Here is an 8,257-nt window from a genome sequence, read left to right as displayed (position 1 = left end):
AACCGTCTTTTAGAACTTCTCAGCAATATCAGGTTTGGCAAGTGTTCTATACTTAATTCTTCTTTGATGTCATCTCTCTCTCTCTCTCTTTCCCTCCCCCCTCTCTCTCTCTCTCTCTGTTTATTCAAAATCAAACGACAGAGACATAAAAGTCTTGATACCTACGTGGTGCTGCTGCATTAAGGCTTAAAAATAGCTCCAGACGAGACAATAAGATAACAGACTTTCATTTTGTTAAAGAGATCAACATACAGTAAAAATCGGAAGCTGGTGTCGAGCCAACGCGCAGCAAATATTTTGACGCCGATTCACAGAGGTGGTCGATGTGGTTGGTGCGAGATTTCTCAATGACTGAATAATCAGAGGTGGTTAGAAGTTTTTGCCAGATTTAAATTCTATACATACTTCTAGTAAATCTCAGCTGTTGATTTCGCTATGTGGTTTTAGTTAGTTTGTCCATTTAATGTCATATCAATCCTTTTGGGATACTTATTATTGAACCATTGTATTTTATGGAAATAATTTAACATACGTTATTCCATTGAAACCTTAAGATAAATGTTCATACAAGGATCGTTTTAAAGATAAAGCGCCTTATTTTTTAATGAAAAAAAGTGGAAAAGCTACGATGACTGCAATCTTATTAAAACGAACGAATTTATTTTTTTCTACATAGTCATCACCATTATCAATGCACATTTGCCAGAAATTCAGCGACGCATTTATGCTCCTGACGCACGTCCATGACAGACATTGCTTTCTGAGTCTTACACCACCAATATATGCAACAGAGAGATGAAATTTCCAGGTCATTAATGCATAAGTTCAGCTATCATAAAAATACAATTTGCAAACCCTTTTGATACATTTATGCGAAAAAATAGGAGGTTTTTCCTTTTGGAACGACCCTCGTACATTTCCCAATGGTATTATAGTGAAAGTGAATCCGAATGATCTACCGAGATGGAGTAAGAGAAACGAATACCAACATTGATTACAAACTAAACATACCCGTTCAAATCCTATCGGTTCCATCACACCACTTCCACCATAAATAGTAGCAAACTTTATATAGTCTCTCCTGTGAGTATCTTATTCTACAAAGACTTGGAAAACTATTGTTGCACTACAAGCCGGTAATAATCAAGACAATAACTGTAGTATAATTGATAAAAAATTTTATTAGCAAAAGTATGTTACATAAGTATACGTCACGATTCTTGGGCTATAACTGCCGCGAATCGCAGTATTTACTTCATTCTCACTGCAGAATCGTGTGACACAAATTTGGCTCATGTTTGAATAAATCCTGAACCTTAATGCTGTGAGGTGAAGGTCTCGGATCTTTCATCATCAGTGTTGTGGCTTTCCACGCCAGTAATGATGAAGACAATAAAAAGTATATTAACAAAAGTATATGACAGAAGTATACGTCATGATTCTGGGTTCATAACTGCCACGAATCTTTTCATGACGTTCAGAGGTAACTATATTTGTTGTCTCTGGGTAAGTCCATTATTTCTGACATGGGTAGATCGGTTTACCTCCTAACAAAAACCAACTCCAATACCATAATCGACTTGGTCTTTCTTAAAGTATTCCATTTTAAAGCATTAAAATGTTAATGGTGAAACGAAAGAAGGTTTTTAAACTTTAATTCCATCATTATTAATTTAACGAAATAACGATAATCCCCCAAAATAAAGAATTTAATAAACTTATAGGTTATACATGATATCGATTGATTCATATTGATTTAAACCCTGTTTTAAAAATTCCAAAGTCCATGACGATATCCATCGCATCACTATTTGGTTGTCGTTTGCGTTATATATAGAACCGTACATTAGTTTGTCTGTTCAGATTCTACATGCTCTGTACATAAAAATATCTAAATTTACCTACAGTAATAGATTATTAATTTTTATGTGTAAAATATTAAATCACCTTTAAAAAATGTCAAAACTTACAAGTGTAGACGATCAAATATCCTCAATAGCAACAATGTTTTAAGCAATACAAACAGAATCAATAATAAAGTCTTAGCCACAACACATCGAATCAAACGCCTTCCCAAAATATCTTCTTTATTTACATCATTTAATTATTACCATTATTCCCTCCCGTAAAATTTCGTTTCACTCCTGCTTTATTTACATAATTTCATTCCTTTTACTTTTTATCCCCCCTACCTTACTTCTGTTGTGTAGGGAGGGGGAAGATATTGTCTGTTGTGTGTATGTCGTTCATTACGTATCCTTTATTCGAGCGGCGTATGCGTGATATGTATACGCGTGATATACATGTGGGTGTTTCTTTGTATCTATGTTTCGGTGTGTGCACAGCCGTGGTAGTCTGTCTATGTATGTACCTGTATTTGGCCGTGGTCATAATGTCTTATCGTCTAATTTTATTCGTGTGTTCATATGTGTATTAATTCATTCGACATACTTCAGTTCCTGACTTTTTTTCTGCGTCGACTCTTCGGGCCTGGAAACGACGGATAGACGAACAAACGACTGGTTTCTTTTAACTGAATGCTTTCAGCGTGGCCGCAGCCGAGACTGAACTCACTACACGAGTTCGTAGCGTAATTCAAATCTTGTCGGTAGCTGAAGACTTAGTGCTTTGCCAGGGCTATCAAGGGTATTTTTTTATCGTGGCGCTATCACTAGATGAGGTGCCTACCACGGCTTAAGAGAGTCCCATCTACCCTCGAGAGAAGGACAGGTCATGCCAGTTGCATCGCGGTACATACAGTACCTCGCCTTCCCAAATGGTCACCTATCTTGTACTGACCAGGCTCAACGTTGCTTAACTTCGGTGATCTCGTGAGGACCGGTGTGTCAATATGATTGATTCTTTCTGGGTTTTAGCAGTTCCGCATTTTTCTTTTGTTGGATGACTTATCTTTACATATCTTTCTTCTATGCATCTTTACGAAATCTCAACCGTTCCATTCAAACTTGAAACATCAACTGACTTGCATGCGAGAGAAAAGATATCTTCCTCTTTTTCTTTCATGATCTCTCTCTCTTTTCTTTCCACGTTCTCTCTCACACATACCCGATTGACCTATTCAAGGTGCTATTGTCGATCCAGCTACCGAGTTTGACATACATCAGCAACTTAACCCTTGAACTCTTTTTGTACTAACTAACCTTCACAGCAAAATCATGTTTCAACATGCCGGCGTAACCTGGTATAGATAACATATCACTAGGGCTATGATAACAGAATATTCTTTTCATTGTTTTGGCTCTCAAGTATATATCCGAAACAGTGAGATACAGTTAATAAACCGAGAAACACATCACTCTATATAAAAGCATCTAAGGTATCAACGGATGCACACTCGAGAGTCAAAACCATGAAAAGAATATGCTGTTGTCCTAGCCCTACATATCACATCTTCCCATCACTTTTCATCTTATTTACCCTTCCTCTAACCATTTAAGACGTGTAATGTACAAACAAACAAGCAGGATTACCAGAGTTTTAGTGTTATATAGATTAATGAAAATAACGTCTACTTGATTAGTGATAAGACTAAGTAACTCACACAAACAAACAAACAAACAAACACACAAACAAAAACAAAAAAATTTATGTCATTTTTTTAGTACTGTTTTCAAATGGCAACATGTATAACGGACGTTAAACCGGATATTATAATAATACTAATAAATTCGCAAGGTAAATACCGTCTAATAGACCAGTTTGCAATGGTAAAATCCTTTCTTCTATCACGTCAGAAAGTTGTGTGTTCGTATTATGCCAGGTTATTACTTTGTGAAAGTCCTATAGCTGTCTATTTTTCATGGATAGATGAGAAACAAGCAGCCATCCATGTTAACTAAAGTAACTGAACTTATGCATCCATGACCTGAAAGTCTAATCTCTCTGTTCCAAATATTGATGGTGTGAGACCCTAAAAAAGCAACCCCTGCCATAGATCTGCGTCAGAAGCAGAGATGCATCATTGAATTTCTAACAAATGTGCATTGAGAATGATGGTAATTATGTAGACAAAAGGTCGATCGTTTTAATGGTACCACTCCTGTCTTCATAGCTCGTCAACATTTTGAGTTAAAAAAAATAGGACTTATTACTTTTGGAACGACCCTCGTATGTCTAAAAGCAGTGATATGATAGCTGAACTGTACCAGTTTTTACTTGCTTGCGAAATACATAATGTATTGTGTATCACTAAGAAGAATGCATTAATGGAGAAGTGTTCAACTAAAGTAAAGTTGGAACAGATACTGAGGGCATTGTCAAGGCTGCTGCGAGGAAGGTGGACTCTCTCTACCGTGTTAGTTACTTCCGCTTGAAAGTATCCTGTACATCTACAAGGCTACTATTCGCCCATGTATGGAGTATTGTTGTCACATTTGGGCTGGTGCATCTGCTACTAGTCTCTCACTCCTGGACAAGGTTTAAAAGAGAGTCACCAAGCTAAAAGATCAGCTAGGGTTCAACCTCAGTGGCATCGACGAAATGTTGCATTCCTCTGTTTTCCAAGTATTTTAATAATAGATGCTTTGATGAACTACAAGTCCTTGTACCCTCTCGATGAAAACACCCCCGACAAACCGATCAAGCAGCAAAATCCCACCTCTACACAGTAGAGATCCCCAGATGCCAGAAAGCCTTCTATTCTAATAGTTTCTTCCCCAGAACTGCTAGAGTTTGGAATTCCCTTCCGGGTTCCTGCTTCCCTGACTGTATTGTTATGCAGAAGTTCAAGAATCGATTACTGTAGGAAAGACCAATCAGCTATTTTATGTTTAAAAAATCCCCGCTACATGTCAAGTCCCCATATTTGTTTAACTATTAATGATAGTAAGATTAAAGTGGTGCCATTTTTAAGCTAAATGCATTAAGTTTTTTGTAAAGCTATTGCTTTTTTATTTCGTTTCAGATTCAGTAATGGCGTTCACTCAACCAGAAAAGGTGTTTGGTGTGCTTAAATTTGCAAACATTTAATCATGGACACTTGTTCAACGTGCATTTCGCAAAAAAAAATTCGGAAAACAGCCACCAGAAACAAAGTTCATAATGAGATGGCATGGTAATTTCATGGCAGATGCCCAGCTAAGAGATCGGTTCGAATAACAGAAGCTGTTGCAACTATTGACAATGCAATGCTGCGACGCGTTTTGCAAGAATTGGACTATCGGCTTGATGTGTCACATTGACCATTTTTGAACGTTCTGTGAAAAACGTGGGATTACAATCTTTCTGAATATGCCAGATGCGTTTTCATATCCTTAATAGTTCTCGAGATATTCAATGTCAAAATGTACCGAAGACTTTCAGAACAACCTGTATATACCTTTCCAGGACTTATCAACTTTCTACAAATTGCATTGTTTGACTCGATGCGACAACCATTTAATTTTAGAACAATTAATTTTAAAATTGGGTAAAATCGGAATGTTTTATCTCAGTGACATCAGATTAATTACCAACCATAGTCTTTAGTGATAGAACTGTAACGTTACACCCACATCTAAACACGTAGATCCAACACGTTGCATGCAATCTGCGTCGCAAAGGAGACCGAGACAAAGAATAACTCGAACTCACTTTTTCGTGACAAAGACATATTTACTCATTCTTACGCCAATAATAGTCTCAGGAACAACACATCCAATCAAAAGCCTTTCCAAAATGTTTTCTTTATTTACATCATTTAATTATTAACGTTATTCCTTTGATTTTCGTAACGGCTGTGACCTCTCTCACGTGATCGTCCTCTCAAACATCTTCTTTCTCTTCTTTCTAGATTTTTTTTACAGTGACGTCATTTCGCAGTTCATATGCGTTTGCATACGCGCTTTGTTAACGAACGACCTGTTTTTTTAATATGTGTGAAAGGTGAACCCGTACTATTATATATATATATATATATATATATATATATATATATATATATATATATATATATATATATATATATATATATTCTATCAGCAAACTGTGCCTCGTTTTTTTTTTTCTCAGAAACCGAAGATTGTCTTCATTTTTCATTTGTAGGTAAATAGAGACGTTACTTTGAATACTTATTGAACAGTCTTTGTGTGTTGTAAGCGGATAGGGTTGTACGAGTCGCTTTGTGTAAGTCTAAGCGTAACCAATAAAACCGAGCATTTACAACCATGATTTTAATTGTGTTTTTTTATTTGTGTGTCTTTGGCAGCGAAGGCCAAGTTGCACATAATGTTTTCAAATTGATTGATTGTTATAAGCAGACGGTGATAAATTGGTAGAAAAATTGAAAAGACCAAATTGATTTCATTTGATTGCGCGAGACAAAAATAAACAGACTGGAATAGACATGTTTCCATTGGAGAGTTTAATCCTTTCTTTTCATTACAATGCAAACGTTATATTATACGTTCAACTGGCGTACAAATGTAATGACCTTTAACTTCTGACCTTGAAATTTTAATCATTTCTAAGGTCAGAACATAAATGCAAATGTTGAAAACAAATAATTAATTTTATCTATAGGCAGACATTTGAATGTAATACCATTTTTTTTCAATAACCTTTCAATCAGAATATTCTCTATTTATTTATTTGCGGACTGCTATCCTCATCTTCATAGTTATCGTAGCCTTGACGCCTTCACGTCGGGACTACTCAAACAGAATATTGACGCGCAGGTCCAACTGTAAAACCCAGTTGCGCGCGTGCAGACGTGTAAACATCGTTTCAGCTGCGCCTGCGCGCACATTTCCATTTCTACAACCACGCAAATTCAGTGGACTTATAAACGAAGCTGTCTTTTCACGCGGACGACTTGGGAAGTATCTTACGTCACAAAGATGGTTTTTTTTTTTTTTGTATCTAATCGGATTTCGAAGAAAACAAATTTCAAAAATGTGTTTTTTCTGACAGCGTTCGTGGAGCCGGTTTGGACATATAAAAAGGGCATTTTGCGCCCAAACGAATCAGTCGTCCCCCAAGTAGTATGCTATAGACATCAACGTCGATCTCCGTCCCCAGGACGTTAAACGCACACACGCCCGTTAATCAATTCTCCTCGTGGAGATGGACTTTTTACCCTAATGGATTTTTCCTCCTTTCTATCTCTTTGCTAAAGTAAGCAACGGACTTTTATGTTGTTATTTCTTCCTAAAAAGAACTGGTTATTTCTAACCAAGAACTTTTACTTTTCTACTTCATTTCAATTTATTACCTCAGTCACAGGAAGATACTTTCATTTAAGAAGAGGTTAGTCCCGCAAATTAATTGTTGTTTCATGAGGTTACGGCCAACTATTTTTCTGGCCTTCGTCAACTGGTTAACCGTGACTGGATAGAGAAGGTTAAGTCTCTTACTGCTTCCATAGTTATTGTCTCACAACTAATCCTCTGGCCGGCTTTGAACTCGCTATCTTCAGACAATGCTCACCTGGAACCATAGAGATTCAATGTCTCTATCCACTGCGCCACGGGCCTCAAAAGGCATTCCTTTCCTGTCATGGTTAACCCCCTGACGAAGGCCAGAGGAATAGTTGGCCGAAACGTCATGAAACAACAACTATGAAAATGAAGATAATAGTCCGCAAATAAATATACAAATTCCTCATCTCAAAGGATTCCAATAATAAAACAGAATATTTTCTGTTTCGGATTTTAAGATGATGATTGATAATCTATATTTTGGACTACTGTACGCATTCTTTCATAACCTTTCGGCCAATTTAATCTTAGATCTTCAGATCTTGTCAAACTCGAGAAATCTCGATGGAAACGTTCAGTTTGAAATTTCGTACAAATTCACAAATCCGGTATCTGAAGTAAGTCGAAAGTTATACATGCCGGAATATTTTTAGATGCTTCTATGGTCGTATTCAAGTCCAATGTAAACACATTCTTGTTGAGCCGCCTTCTTAAATAATCAAATTCTGTCCAATTATCTCCATCATTACTAATCATCATAGTGTGACCTTACCGTCCACCTGGCAATTATTTAACCTTATGCTCGAGTGGCATTTGAGCCTTGATAAATTGTGACTTCTTAGTAAAAAAAAAATCCAAGATGTCAACAGTAGTCAGGATAATCTGCCTAAGATTGATTAGTTTGAATGAAGCCACATTTATAAAGTGCAACAATCGATTAAATGTGTCTATGACCAAATATATCTTAATCTATTCCTTTAATAGGAACCACAGATTTTAGGGTCATAACCTAAAAGTAATCAGTTCGAATCATGTCAGGATTATTACATCACTTTCACTAA

This window comes from Euprymna scolopes, chromosome 5, assembly GCF_053919585.1.
Source record: "Euprymna scolopes isolate OS-2025 chromosome 5, ASM5391958v1, whole genome shotgun sequence".
Classification (NCBI taxonomy): domain Eukaryota; kingdom Metazoa; phylum Mollusca; class Cephalopoda; order Sepiida; family Sepiolidae; genus Euprymna; species Euprymna scolopes.
This window is presented reverse-complemented; position numbering follows the sequence as displayed.